Below are 16605 nucleotides of genomic sequence, written 5' to 3'. Positions count from 1 at the left end.
ACTTTCTTCACCTGGACAATTCATAAACTTGTGGCCCTTGTTCCTGCAGTTCAAAATTAGTGAATTCACAACCAGAGGAAAAAAAGAATGATGTTAAGAAAAATGCCTACAAATCCATGATGGAAAAATAATTTGACAATAAAAATAGTTATACAACATTGAATTTCCTAGGAGAAAATTGTTGAAAAAGATGTGTTTTTGTGTACTGGTTTGTTCAGTTCATAAGCTGATGAGACCAGTATTTCTCGACCGTGGGAATTTTAAGATGGATGGATTTCAACTGTCAGAATCCCCCAACCAGCTTGCTAAATTTGCCAAGGATGAGAAACATTGATGAGGCAATCATCTGAAAAAAATACAAGTGAATATGGAAATAAAATAAAATACACATGGTTGCTGATACTGTATCTAGGAACAGGTACACTAATTTGTCATTTGAGGCCACTTCCGTGCTTTGAGTTTCATAAATATTTCTGATAATTGCCTACTATGCTTGCTATTGCTGGCCTGCTGTTTTTATTCAGCAGTCTTCTATTTTTCTATTATTTGGGGTCATCTCCAAACTTTGAGTTTCAAAAATATTAGTTTCTGATAGTTGCCCGCCATACCTGCCATTGCAGTGCCTACTGTTTTCATTCAGTATTTTATCTGTCCTTTTCCATTTAGAGCAGTATTTCTCAACCATGGCAACTTCTAAGACCAACTCCCAGAATTGCCTCACCAGCCAAAATTCTGGAAGTTGAAGTCCACACATTTTAGACTTGCCTACCTTCAGAAACACTGCTTGAAAGAAATGGAATAGAGTTTATAGCAATGAAAATTAAGCACGTACATATGCAGGATGTGCTGTGGTTTGGATCAAAAGCCAGTAGGGTGAAATATGCATTGCATTGGGTGTGGCCATGTTGCTAGCATCTCCTTACCTTAAATATATATGTTCCTTGGATGCAATCCAGGAAAAGATTCAGCTTCTTTCAGGAGATGCCAAGAACTATGGTATATGTGCTCCTACCTGTTCCATGACATTTTTTTTTGGCTTCAACACAAATTATTTGTCATTGTTCTGAGCCTATGCCTCAAGGAAAGAGACCACACCACAAGTAGAGTAACTCTCCTTTACTTGGTAACAGACTCTGCACAAAGTGATGCAAATTTAGTCAGCATTATACCCTTCCACCCTCCAGCTGATTATGAGGGCTCAGCTCTCCCCGCCCTTGGAGAATGTTTGCTCCTGCAAGGAATCACTTGTCTCCCCTTAGTCAGCAGGCCCTGGACTTCTTGGCTGCATGCCAGCCTCAAATGTCACAGTTTCTTGCCGTGTTCTCTAGTTCCAACCCCTCCACGAACCCTTCTCATCCCCCATTGTCCCACACCCCTCTATGGTGACCCCTCCATCCTCCCACATGTGCCAACTCCAAAATGGTGTGCAGGGCCCTGGCCTCCATAGTCACCATCTCCGATTATTCTTATTACACATATAGATACTGTACATACCCATTTCTATTCCTTTTTCGTGTCACATTTAGAAATACATTCTAATACCTTTTCATGTTGGATTTATTTATTCTCTTCCGAAATTCTTCTATTTTCTCCTTCCCCATCTTTAAGATGCACTCTTGACACTGTTAAACAGTGAACTTTCAGAATGCCTTATTGTAGCCTCATATCCTTCATAAATCTCTCAGTCTTTTCTTTTTTTAATAATGTATGAAATCAACCATGCTTTTGGATTATATTCATTTTTTGCCATGTGTGTATGAATACAGATAGTCGTTGACTTACAATACTTCATTTAGTGACAATTCAAAGTTATAATGACACTAAAAAAAGTGACAGGAACGTTTTTCACATTTAAGACCATTGCAGCATCCCCATGGTCATGTGATCAAAGTTTGGATGCTTGGCAACTGATTCATATTTATGACAGCTGCAGTGTCCTGGGGTCAGGTGAACAGCTTTTGAGACATTCTGACAAGCAAAGTCAGTGGGAAAGTCAGATTAACTTAAGAACTGTGTTCACAACTACAATGGATTACTTAACAACTGTAGCAAGAAATTACATATATAAAAGAAATAGGCCTTGCACTCACCGGTTATCACTCTCTTCATTCTTGAGTCTCTTAATCAAAATCCCTTCCCTCTTAATGTTCAAGGCACAGGACCTTTCTCTTTCTTTAAATTCATTCATATCATCCAAGTTCACCATTTATTCTTTTTTTTTAAACAAATTTTATTGATTTTAAAAAACAATACACAAACAAAACATAAAATATAATGACATAAGAAATCTTTTTCTAAAAAAACCAATACAACATCTTATTTAAAGACAGAATTATTCCAAGGTATCACATTTCCATACAAACACAATTTAATATATACCTTATCTGTTCATCTTCATATCTTATTCCGAACTTCTCTTTATTACTTCCTTTCCTTCTATTTATTCAAATTATATCTCTTTAACTTTAGATTATATACATTTTTTATATCCATCTGTCTTATACATTTTCATTATTCTCTTCCAATACAAACACAAACAAGACATAAAACATAAAAACATAAAACATCTTTTCTGAAAGTTGCTTGATCCTGGGTTAAAACTCATTGTACAGACACCACTTCAAAAATCATGTTCCTTTTATATATCATTCCATATCTTATTACCGTTTTCCATTTTCTATATAGCTTCTTCCTTTTTTTAACTCTCTTAGTTTTATTCTACTTATCTCATCTCAGTTCAAGTCATAATACTTATCATTCTTTGTCTGTTCTCAACTATCCATTCATTTTTACTCTTTAAACAAAACCTCACCTGTACACTAATTGGAGTATGACGCCTTTAACTCTTTCCCCTAACCTAATAATACTTAATATCACACATAACTTGTATTGTATTTAGGATGTTTAGCACATCCTAAAGTTACACAATATATTATATAGAGAGAAAAAGAAAAAAAAAGAAAGAACAACAATAACAAAGAAACAAATTTATAAATATATAATATAGCTAGTACCCCTGTCAAAACCATTTTAATCATACATATTAATACTCATTTATATCTTAAACATTTTATTCTAAAAATGCCTATAATAACACAATCTTATGTACCTTACAGAATCCCTTTTTCAATTAGATTTACCCATTGTCTCTAAATAAATTTTGTTTCTTTACATCTTGCTTCCCATCGTTGAGACTTCTCACCCCTTCCTTTCTCCCTTGCTTATTCTTTTCCTTACCCTTTTTATCCCTTTGTCTCTCCACCTCCCTTTTCTTCTTCGGCTTTCCCCCTTCCTGTTGTTTTCTAACCTTATATCCACCTTTCAACTCATTTTAATCTTTTTTGGTTGTTTTTTTTAGGTTTTAAAATCCCTTTTTCCTTTTCCTCTTTCTTCTTCTCCCCAAATAGGATCACATGTTCATCAAAGATAGTTTCTTCTTTGTCCCAATTATCCTGCTGCGCAATCAATTCTCCATAGGAACGCGCCGCCATTTCTAGAGATTGAAAAAGAATGTCCAAAGTATCTTTCCAGTCTTGTTCTTCCTTTTTATATTTTGGATATTCAGTTTTAGATTCATCCAAGGATGATGCCATTATAAAGAGGAAAAAATTTTTCCCAAAACAACCACCCGAGTGTTTTTAAACAAAGAAAACAAATTTCCCAAAAGATCCAAAGTCACCAAACAATCCAGATAGACTATTTCTTTTATCGCTTTTTCCCTTTTTCCCTTTCTTTTTCTGGGGTTGCTATTAAATCACAAAATTCCAATTAAAATATGTCTTTTTGAAGTCTTATTAATGTTCAAATGGCTCTTTAAAATTCTAGGCAGTCTGCTCCTTATTTTCAACTTCTACTTCAATTTTTTTCCTCTCCCTTCCCACTCACAGCAAAAGAAAAATTTTTCTTTAAATATTTAGAAATCCATATCCCTTTGGCATTAGCATAGTCTTTAGCAGTTAGCATACCTTCAATGTGGGTTTTCCGATTTCTCTCAAAGCTGTTCCATTTGGAAGGAGAGTGAAAAGAAAAAAAGTTTTCCCTTTAATATCCATTCGCTGCTTACTCAGTCTGGGAACAATGTGTCTTTAATAGGTGTTAAATACCAGGATACTTTCACTGTTCCTTTGTCCCAGTCAGCAAAATCACTTTCACTTCTTCGCAAGCTACTCCAGCACTTTCTTTTTCCGGCTGAGCTCTTCTATGTGGCGACCATTACAGACCGCCGCTCAGCTGTCTTCGGAGAGGGAGATTTAGCCGGCTAGGGAAGAGAGATGCGATGTCTCTCGTCCCTGCCAGAACCCCCCAGTCTTCACCACCTTCTACAAAGGTGGCTTAGCCCCGAAGCCAAATGGCTCAGGGCACTCAGGCAGTGAACACAGGCAGGGACCGCGCACAGTCGCGGATTCCTGCCTGCACCGAAGCAGGAAGTATCTTTCACCATTTATTCTTATTACATTTGAGTACATGAATTTCTATTTGCCTTAGTTGTCATCAAATGGATCTAAACATATTGATTTCTACTGCTTTTGCCAAAGAAAGCTTTCCCCTAACACTTTCCATAATATAGAGAAGGAGTAGAGTACTATAGAATAAGAGCACAGTAGGCCTTAGTTGTACATGTATCAAGTGCAACATTTTCTGCTAAGAGCCAGATTTGGCACTTTTTAGTTAATATTTAAATAGATATCCAATGCACTCAAGCATATTTATTTTATTCAATGCAATCCAGAATACAGTAATTTTAAACTAGTTTGTAAGCTAACATATTTCTGTCTACATTCCATCAATCAGGAGGTTTAGGAGCCTAATGTCAACTCATAAAACATTTCTATGCTCGTTAGAGCAGTGTAGCAGTTTGGAATTGAAAGTGCATTCCATTCATATTTTTCAGAGATTGTAACTAGGTGACTGAAATTTCTGCCCCACAAAAATCTAATTGGAGAACATGATTGATGACTCTTGAACATATTTTGTTGGAGAATATGAATTATGATATACCCAGAGGGTTGGGGGAAAACCAGGATCAGGGGTGACAGTGAATTACGTGTCTCAGTGTTGGCTACATCAGGTCAGGCCAACATGTTAACTCCTGTAAATCCTTTGTAGTTTTGGAAGTTTGTCTCCAGTCTCATGATTTAATTGGGGTAACTGCTGGAATGCTGACATCTAATGACACACACCCATTGTAATTTGATGTTGAATCAAATTACAAATCAAATGGTTGTTGGGTTTGTTTGTTTTTTGCTAATAACATTCTCCCAATCTCTGGAAAACTCAGGTTGTCCCAACACTGTAATTAATCATTTCCCACTCTGAATATAGCACGGGAAGGGGGAGAATGCCTTCTATTCTTTCTGTACATGGAAACAGATTTATGATTGAGGAACTGGCTTTAAATTAAATTTTCAGAGCAAGTGTTGCAGTACAATGTACTTTTCGTCTTTTTCCTTTGCTTGAAAACAAGGTGGGGAAATATTTAAATTTAAAATATTTGAGAGGAAACATTGTATAGTGGCCAAGTACAAGTGCAGGGTAGAAGGATGTAATGGCCCCCATCCTATCTTGAAGAAATCACCTGGATCTGAGAATTTTGTTAGCTACTGCCCTGTGACAATTCTTTTGGAGTAAGGTGATTTGACAGCTATCTATGAAGTTGCAGATACTCTTCCAGGACCTTGTTCATTTTGCTCTTTTCAGTCTGGATTTAAGCCTGTTTTTGGAGGCAGAATCACTGTATTCATATAATAGACAATATCGTGAAAGAGGCAGAGAAAGCACGAACCTTGACCCTCCTTGTTCTGTAAATGCTTTTAATATATTCCAACACGGTAATGTTGAAGAATCAGTTGGTGTCTTGGTTCTTTTTTGCTGAGATAGTCCCAGTGACCTTAAAACTGGGTTGCTAAATTATCATCTAGGCTTATATGATGATAAGATAAGACAAGAAGAGATAAACTATCCAAATTGACTGAGTCAACAAGCTAAGCCTGAGAACAAAACCCAGAACCAAACCAAACCAAACTGATTAAGCTTAACCTGCGGGGGCAAATATGATATGACATGTGATGACAATGTGACAACGTGAGTTTGACACCCGTGACTTAGAATCTACACTAGTTGCTCTACAAAACCATTTAATACCAATATGAAGTTTGGGGGTGGGGGGGAGGAATCAGAAATGTTTGTGCTAAATGCCTTATATAGATTACTAAAGGGAAAGGGAGACAACAATACAGTTGTCATCAATTCACTGATGATATTCATCTCTACTTCTCCCTAGGATTTAAGTAAGAAAAGGCAGTGCATATTCTGAACCAGAGTCTAGATTTAGTGATGAATTAGACGGGAGCCAATAAACCAACACCAAATCCTGATAACAATGTCTTTTTGGTAGGTGGGAGATGTTTATTCTAAATAAGATTACAGCCTCTCTGAATAATAGGAATATTTGGTGGTGCTTCTAGTCTTCTCTAAGTAACCCTGTGATTATGAGTGCTCTTCTGCTGTCACTGGTGCAGAACATAAAAGGCAGACTGTGGTTGAGTAGGGCTCCTAAGCTAGGTAATTGCGCATCAGCTTTTGAGCCAATCAAGGGTTTTCCCTTTTTGATGAGTAATATTCATAACAACATGGGACCAGACTATCCGAAGGTTGCCAAACCACAAATACCTTCTTGGCAGGAATGCCTTCATTATGGAATACTTTGATTTAGAGGAATTTAAAATATTCTACTTCCTGAATTTTGTGGAGACTTATTGAAGTTTTACTTTTTTACCCAAACCTTCCCACAATGAATGATATTTTAAATAGTTCATAGTTTGTTTGTTTTCCCAGCACTCTATCACTTTTAAATCAAACATATACTTTCATACTACTTTAATAGGTTCATATTTTGTATTTTCATTTGCATACCAACTTAAGGTATGCAATCACGGGAATTGGCAGAGAAATATAAGAATGAATCAAATCAAAACAAAACATGGTAGTAATAAAAGGATGAGTGGAAAGGAACTAAAATGCAGTAGAAATTGAATGATTAAATGATAGTGTGTTTCTTTCTATATAACTCCATTCTTTATGCCTTGATCTTCCTTTCATTATTATCATAATGGTATGTGAAAGACTGCATGCTTGCACTGAAGTACAGTTTGACCCAGAAAATAAACAGGTGGAATTAACTTAATCCAAGGTTATAACAAGTTGAAGTATAATTATCACCTCTCAGAAGAGACTTTGTAATGCAATGTGTTTGAATTGCTTAGTGCTATTGAAACAAGGGAATTAAGTAATTTACTGGGAGGAAAGCTCCACTATAAATACACAATTTTTTTTGTTCTTAGAATGTATGACCACTTGTTCATATTAATATAACTAATTTGTCTTTGTGTGGAGGGTGGGGAATGTGGGCATAATATATGCAAAGATCTGCAGCTTTCTCCAATAACTTGGTGCTCTCTGACGGGGTTTCCTGCTTGCACAGTACTCTTCCAAAGTCTGCATAAATGAGAAGTATGGTAGCAGTGACCTTATGCGAACTGATTTAATTCCGGATTTAGTAGCCAGCATGAAACCTCTCAATTATGCAAGTAGATACCTTCTCTTTTTTTCTTTGCACCCTTAAAGGGGCCTCAGTGAGATTTCTCTGTTTGACAAATTAAGAAAAGCCTTTAATAGTTTCAACATCCTCACACTCTTGAATTAACTTATACGAATGATAGATAATTCAGTGTAAGTCAATCGTAATTTTCTTGTTTTTGTGTCTAAATCTTTGGGGGAAAGGGGAACGGGAAATTGCAGGGAAAGATGAAAAAGAGGAAAAATTATTTTTGTCATAAAATGGATGATTGTATAGGATCCTACTGGAGACCCAGAGATCAGGGGTGGGATTCAAAATTTTTAACAACCGGTTCTGTGGGCGTGGCTTAGGTGGTGGGTGTGGCCAACTCAATATCACTCACATCGAGGCATGCATCTCCTCACCTGGCCTCTCATGACTGTGGGGGTGCTGCAACAGTTGTAAGTGTGAAAAATGGTCATAAGTCACTTTTTTCAGTGCCATTGTAGCTTCAAATGGTCACTCCACACAAGCAAAGTACCAGCAAAGGAGAGGGAAAAGAACTCCAGAGAAGTTCCTGAGACCGAAAGTCTAGTCCTGCCAAGAATGTAATAAGGGTTAACGGAGTGGTAGTTTCTGTAAGCAGCACCAGAATGTTTCCTTCCTGCCTTCCTTACAGGATTAGGCCAGTAATTTCTTGTAACAACCGGTTCTCTGAACTGCTTAGAATGTTAACAACCGGTTTTAGCGAATAGGTGCGAACTGGTAGAATACACCCCTGCCAGAGATGTTTTTGATCCTTATGCAGCATACTGTATTCACTATACAAATTATCTGGTTGTAAGTGATGCCAGCCCTGGCTTCATTGATTCTGAAAGATACAAACTAATTCTTACTTCAAATTCATGAGGGGGATCCTGATTGCTTAATAACAAATTATTTTGCTTCTTTTGAACCCTGAAGAATATTTCAGTTGAGTTAGATTCAGTTGATGATTTTGTTGTATGTTTTCCACTTGACAGCATATGTTGCCTATTTTTATGCATCACATAGCACAGTTGAAAAAGTATAAGGTGACTACTCGCATATCCTTTTGGTGTAGGTGGGACCTATTAGTATTGTTAGAAGGAAAATCCATCTGGTTCAGTTCCAAGCTGGGAGAAAGATGCTGGAAACAACATGGAGGCTGATTGGAAAGTTTGTTTATTGGTGTACAGAACCACCAGGGTTTGTGGTTCTGGGACAGCTGACAAAATGGAGTTTAGAATGGGTAGGTTTTTATACCTTCTGGATTCCTATGGGGGTCATGTAGGGGTTATATTGGGGACATAGCTGGCTCTATAGGCAAAAGAGGAAATGCAAATCCTAGGTATTTGTCTGAGCTAATTTTGTCAACCTTTTGTTTGTTGATTATCTGAGTTTCAGTCTTGACCCAGTCTTTCTGAATGGATTACCAAATCTGCATTTCTAAAAGCTGGCCTCCTGAATTCCTGCTTGGGGCAGGGAAACAGGCTGGTTTCTGCCTCCCTTAAGATTTTTTTAAATTTCTCCTTTAGAAGAAATATTTTAATTAACTTTACCCCAAATATTTCATTCTTGGGAGCGGGGGAGGGCTTGCTACAATATCTATGGAGTATTGCATGGGCTTTCCTATTACATTATTTTTGTGAGAGGGAACAATACTCAGGTGATTGGTATCCATGCAGCTCCCTCTTTACTTGCTTTTGTACACTATAGAGCATCATGGGAACAAACCACAGTGTCATAGCTCAGTCATAAATGGAGGATTTGACATATGTGATTTCCTTTCCCCCTTCCCCCTCCCGACCCAGTATCAATCTTCCGGGAGAATGCCCAAGAATCAAATTGCTATCATCTCTAATATATGCCATATCAAATGCTTTGTTTAGATATGTAAACCATATCTAAACCCTGTTAGGCACTCTATTTCCTCAGTTTCTGGCTGTGCTGATAGGAGAAAATGTTTTAATTTCTCCTCCTCTGTGTTCCCTGCAGGGACATGCACAAAACCGGTCAAGGAATGTTTTGTTCTAAGCTAGGATGAAGCAGTTCCTCTTCAAACGTTCTGTTGAAAGATTTTTACTGCATTTCAACAAACATAAACTCTTAATGATGTGATTGTTACCTGTTCTGAAATAATAGTGCTTGAAATGTTTTGAGTGTTCTTCCATAAGAATAATAGGAACATAAGAGAAGCCCTTGCTCCCCTGTTTTTCTTCCTAGGTACAATATGGGATGTTTCTTATCCCCCAAGCTATAGGAACATTAACTTGGGGATTTTGAAAAAAAATACCACAGAGAAGCAATATTTTGGCATATAGAACTTTTGCAGCCTCGCTTGCCTGCATAAACAGCAAGTGATCCCAACAAGCAACAGCCAATGAACCATAAAATAGCAGCAACATTTTCTTTCCTGGTTATTTATTTGTAACATCTTCCTATTTTGTGTACAGAACACCCATTTGCATTTGGCAACTTGCCTAAAAGGAAAACAAATATGTGAAACATCAGATTTTTAAAAAATAAATTTAGCAGCCTGAATGAAAAGAAAAACAAAATCAATGGAGAACCCATAGGGAGAACTACATAAAACTGAGGGAGATAGACAGGTCAGAGGTGTGAAAAATAAATAAAAATGTCAATCCAATTTGAATAGAATAACTACTTTGTTTACTGTTTTTATATATATATATTTAATCTTGTGTGTATTTCTAAGGGAAAGTACCAAATGGAATTTAGATGTTAGAAACTGAATGTTATAATTGTATAATGTATAAATAAAATGTTTAATGAGATTTGAACTGACAATTATAAGATTTAAAGGTGCCACACTCTATTGGGAATTATAGGAAGAATCTTGCTTTTTAATGCCTGGAAGGGGAGGGAATTATCTTTTTTTCTCTCTCTTTTGGGATGATGATGGAAAAGAATATATGAAATTGTAAACAGGACAGACAAAAGTACAAGTATAATGAATAGAAAGATATAGAAATTTAGGAAAAGAAATGTAATTGAATTAGAAAGAAATGAGATAATTATAAAAGAAGGTTAAGGAAAGTAAGGGAAGAAAAAAAATATTGAGAAATTGATAAAATGGTGATAAGATATGAAACTATATATATCAGATGAATATGTAATCGAGATTATGTCTGTTTGGAGATGTGATAACCAGGAATTATGCTGTTCTCAAAAAAGATGCTTTACTTGTTATGTTTTGTAAAAACCCAATAAAACTTTTACAAAAAAAAATGTCAATCCAATAATTTTAACTTCTCCCTAGCAAATAGCAATAGCACTTAGATTTATATGCTGCTTCATATTGCTTTCAGTATTCTCTAAGAGGTCAGCATATTGGCCCCAAACAACCTGGGTCCTCATTTTACTGACCTCAGAAAGATGCACTATATAGTAAATCAACAATAAAAAAAACTTTCATGTTTTCAACTTTTTGATGCATTTTTTGTCTTATTGACACATGCATCCTTGATTCTGGAATTGGGAACAAAGAGCAAAACTATCTTTCAATCAATTTTGTACACAAGGATTGATGGTGTTACTATTGCTCATTTGCATTTTTTAAAATAGTTACCAATATTGCTGAAGTACCTGCTTGATTTCTGTAGTCTTAAACATTACAACTTATGTTATTGAAGTTTTTAATTTCCAGTTCTTCAGTTAGGAAAATAGAAAATGATAACCCCACCTGCTTCTCTGACACAAAGTTTTCATGGCAAGATTATTCTTCCCTATTTCTACATGATATTCCAAATGTTTTTATATAAGAGCTTATTAAATATCCCCAATAGTAATGTTTTTGTGTGTACTTTTCCTAAGTATATTCTGAATTTTTTGAATAAGAAACACAAAATTCATTGTAGTAAAAATATGACATGTTAAGAAAATGTAAACCTAATGATTCTTTCCCCCGCCCCCTGAATCTATGAGAGTAAATTATTTTAAAATTGCATCTAAATAGAATCTTGGATAATCAGACTGTTCTATTGAAGTTATCTTTATTCTTCTTGCTTGCTAGTAGATAAGGATGTATAAAGAATGGACCAATATAAGAAAATAGGGCCCATTCTCTTGCCACACCTTTAGCATAACAGTTTTTTTTATAAACCTCATTCCCCTGTAGAAACCTATATCATGAAGATTAAAAGTGGTGAAGTAATTCTCTATTTTAGATTATTTCAAAATTCCTAGGAAATCCATTTGATTTATAGACTTGGATGGAGAATACAGACATACCTTGGAGATTTTGTGGGTTCAGTTCCAGACCATCACAACAAAGTAAATATTGCAACAAAGCGATGAGAGCAAGTTTGACATAGTGGTTAAAAAAAATAATCAGGAGACTATCAATTCTAGTCATGCTTTATGCATGAAAAACTGGCTGGTTTACTTTGGGCAAGTTACTCTCTCTTAGCCCAACTTACATCACAGGGTTATTGGAGGCTGAGCAAAAGTTGTTGGACAAAGAGTGATCAAAAAGTTATTCTACAAGGTGAGAATGCTCTTCAAGGTGGCACCAATCATTCCCTCCATCAGAAAGATAACTCTCACTTTCTGAATCTACTGTCTCATCCCTGAAGTAGCTCACAAATGAATCAGGAATGAGTTGGGACCAACCTAAAGGAGGCATAATTCAAAGAGTTAAGAACCTTACCCAGGCAAGAACTGGCAAGTAACGTATCTCTGAATGAGCAGAGATGATGACTGTGGCTAAGACCAAAGAATTGCTGAATAGACCAGTTCCACAGTACTTCTTTGGATAAGGATAGGATAGGAAGATTGCCCACTTGTGCTCTGGACAGCTTCTATTCATAAGGAAACCACAGGACAGTGGTTTCCCATGGATTTGAGAGCCAGGAGATGAAGAGAACCATCATGGAAAAAGTTTCCACATTTACTAAATTACTAATGGAGACTTTTAAAATAAACTGAGTTTTCTAACTCACTTTCTAATCTCATTTGAAATTACCCATTCCACTATTTCAAGGATACTAGAGATTTTCAAAATGACAAGTTTGAAAATCTGCTTGGTGAATTTACCTTTGCTTTTAAATAAAGAATAGAAGCAGTCCCAGCAATGCTACATGCTTTCAAGAACAGATTATATACTAAAGATACTATTGGTGTGAAAAAGGACATCTTGGAAGATTTTACAAGGTAAACAGATGAAACAAATTTTGCTTGATGGATAAGCATCAAAATATAAAGAATTTTCAGAAGTAGTGGAGAAGTAAAATATTATGACTATAAAACTAAGAAAATTACTAAAGGAAAAATAGAAATGATAAGCCAATAAATTGACCTGGATAAGGACTTTTTACTGGACTAAAACAATAAGTTGGTTATAATCCTGAACAAATCTTTGAAATGGGAAAAATTAAATTGAAAAGTGATCAAATCCTATGACAGCATCTGAATGAATTAAAGATTAAAATTGTTAGAAGCAAAAGGAAGGAGTATAAAGTTGGTTACTTTGCATATAATTCTTTTTCTATCTATAAGATTAATATTCAACTGAAACCATATTTTTTCTTGCTGGACCTAATGGACAGATAGCTAAATTGGACTAATGTCTGATTATTTTTGTACATGATAACTGCAGCGAGATTATTATGTGCAAAAAGATGGAAGGATTCTGAAACAGTCACAATGGTTGGTGAAGATGACCAAATTTCCAGAGATGCAAAATTTGATTAGAAAATGAAAATTTGAAAGTTTGATTAGGAACAAGTTAATAGCTACATTTGTGACTGGAAATCCTTTATAGACTTTTGGCTGAAAGCAGGGGGGGAAATAAGTTGTGATTTGTGGACTTCTTAGAAAGAGTACGATATGGAAATAAAGGAGCCATGATGCAACTTTGGATAAAATATATTTACAACTGCTGTAAAAAAGTTTGGAAGCCACTCCTTTATATCTTTTTTCTTTCTTCTTCCTTTGGACTTTGACATTTGTTGATGAGCATTTACCACAGGCTAAATTTGCTGCAGATACAATGTCTGATGTTTCCAGAAACCTAATACAACAGTACCACACTGAAATCAACCCTCATATTGTCATAATAATACATATACATAACTGGATCTATGATACCGGATAATAGATATGCAGTGGGAGTATCTGTTGCAGGAATGATTTTCTGAATGACATCCATTGAGAGACTCAATGGGATTGGAATTTCAAAATATCGTGTTTAAAATGAATTTTTCTGTTTTGCAGAATGTATGTACTTTTTGACCATTGTTTACATCTTCATCAAACTGCATGGAGTTCCTCTTTGGGGGGATCATGATAGCAATACATTGTTTGCCTAATACAGTATTCTGAAGTACAATGCAAGTGTACTTATTTTTAAATGGTTCGGGCTACGCATGATTCAGAGAGAAGCATAAGCTGCTTAAAAGCAAGCTTTATGCTTGAAATGGTGAATGCCATTCATAATACCAAGTGCCTTACCCAACAATGGTAGGAGGTTAAAGACTTCATTTTACACAGGGATAAATGACAAATGGAAGACGGTATTAGCACAGATTAGGGTGCTTTTTGAAAACATGCCATGTGTGACCTACTACTCAGACTTGCAGTTTAGCAATCCCAATCCATCAGCTTTTGATTTTCTCTGTACTAAAGCATTGTTTAACAAGTGGGGTAAAGATTGTCTGCTGTTCACCCAGCTTTCAAGCCATCATCTGGATTCTTCTTCCTCCAATGGCTTCTATTCTAGCATCGGAGATCTATCTTGTAGTGGGAAGTGTAGCAACTTCACAAGGATGCTGCCTGAGCCAAATGAGTTGGTATCTTTCTTAGAGTTTCAATGACTCATAAACTGCCTTGCAGGAATATGAGGGAATAAGGGCTGCCGCATTGATTCTGAACTAGATATTTCTGCGAGCTTTGTTGAGATTCAGTTTTGTTTTGCTTTTAAGAAATTATTGGAAATGCTATTCTTGATTAACATGTTTATTAGCGTGTTGTCAGACTGATACAATTTAAATGGCAAATAATGTTTTATTGCAGTTTTTATGTGATTTGTGTTTTCACAGTGAAATTTAACTACTGTGCAAAATCTTTACTGATGGCAAAGGCTGTGTAGAGACTTTGAATAAAGTTTCTTTGTGATGTGCAGTAGTGTGTCAAAAACACTCCTATTCAAATTTTCTCATGCAGTTGCTTCAGAAATGCTTCTGGCTATCTGTGTCTGTGTGAGTCCATACACAGCCATCTAGCTGTGAGAAATTATTGGAAAGCATGTTTTTCAAAAGATTTATACAGTCATATTTAGATAAATTTAAGGACCCAACCTTATATATTTTTACTTGAAAATGAGTCATATTTAGTATAAGTATAAAGTCCAGTGCCTGTTTGGAAGTCAGACTTATACCATGTTCAATGAGGTTTAATAAAAATAAGTATACAATCACCCAACAGCCTTACTTTCTTTCCTAGCTAATAGTCTGTGATCCACAAGAATTAACAATGTTCTATGATCTTGAATAGTTTCAGGAACTTATAGCTAGACGTTTGATCGGTGGCTTTTGCATTGTTTCATTAGAAATATAGGGTTAGGGTTAGTTATATCCTGTGTGGATTCATTTTTGTGAGCTCAGTTTAGAATCTTTGTGACATGCTACAAAAGCAGTGGTTCTTTAATTATAAAGTGTTGGAATCTGGCAACCCTCTATATATTAGTATATGTAAGTGCTGTTATACACTGTACATAACAGTTATATACAGTTATATACTGTTATATATTGTCCATATACTGACTTTTATGCATTCTCATCCTGGACCATATTGCTTTGAATAAATATCCCTATGCAGAATTTTTATATTGATTTAGAGGTATTTTTATAGGTACAAGTATAAACATTTTATATTCTCATGAATGTGCAGAGAATGTTGGAATTATATGACTTATAAATATTGTTAATAACAATAACACAAATATTAAATGCTAATCAGTGTATGAAATGTTAATTGATAATACAGTTAATCCCTTTGTCCATTATTTATTCATTAAGAAAATATTTACAAGTACATATTTTTGTATATTTTTGACTTTTATAATGCCCGAACAACATAGATACACTATTTCAAACTGTTGTTTGAACCAAACAGTAAGATCAATATACCCTTGAATTTATCACTTGAATGTATTTTCTTTCTTTCTTACTGCTTCTGAATTCTTTCTCATGATTTGATTTGTTTATCTCCTATCATAGATTTTGATTTATTCATATTTGAGAGTGTCTATGGTAATTTGCCAATGAAAAGAATAAGCTTCTCCTTTGTTAACATCCCTTTAAGTGGATCAAAAAAAAATCTTAATGATTTTTTTTTATGGACATTCAGTGTTCTCTCATAAAATCTTACAAAGTCTCAACAGTGAAATCGTGTAACTTTGTGTTTTAGTATCTGTTTTTTGATATTTGAAAACTGTAAGACTTTTTTGTATGCTCATGATGGTGTTGACCTGAAAATGTTACTGACTTGTAGTCTGTATTTTATCACATAAGAAAGCATGAAATAATTCTGCCCAGTTCTGATAAAAATAATTGATCAATGAATCCATGGAAATGGGCCAAAAGAAAGTAGGTAACGAGAGTAGCTGATAGATAGCTACATAGATAGAAGGAAAGGAAATAATGTCCCCATGTATTGATGTATGTTTCATGTATGTTTCTATATTCATGTATGAGTATAAATTTCACTTGTGAACTGAAAATGTTGCACTGTGGGGTTTCTTTCCAGATTTTTCTTCTTCTCTGATCTTAAAGCTTTGGGAAAATATTATATACTACATATTATATATTATAAAGAGCCTCGGTGGCGCAGTGGTTAGAATGCAGTGCTGCAAACTACTTCTGCTGATTGACGGCTGGCAGCAGTATGGCAGTTCAATTGTCATTGACTCAAGGTTAATTCAGCCTTCCATCCTTCTGAGGTCGGTAAAATGAGGACCCAGATTGTTGGTGGCAATAGGCTGACTCTCTAAACTGCTTAGAGAGGGCTGT

General features: G+C 35.4%; 1 protein-coding gene across 1 annotated transcript in view; it reads left to right on the top strand.

The window, feature by feature from the left end:
* Positions 1-16605, top strand: part of PLCH1 (phospholipase C eta 1) — a 118329-nt gene that overhangs the window by 36028 nt on the left and 65696 nt on the right. The window lies entirely within an intron of this gene.

The sequence above is a fragment of the Pseudonaja textilis genome, chromosome 4, assembly GCF_049901715.1.
Source record: "Pseudonaja textilis isolate UNSWEBS1 chromosome 4, rPseTex1.2, whole genome shotgun sequence".
In the NCBI taxonomy this organism is placed as follows: domain Eukaryota; kingdom Metazoa; phylum Chordata; class Lepidosauria; order Squamata; family Elapidae; genus Pseudonaja; species Pseudonaja textilis.
The sequence above is the reverse complement of the archived record's forward strand: the minus strand, read 5'-3'. Positions and strand labels throughout refer to the sequence as shown.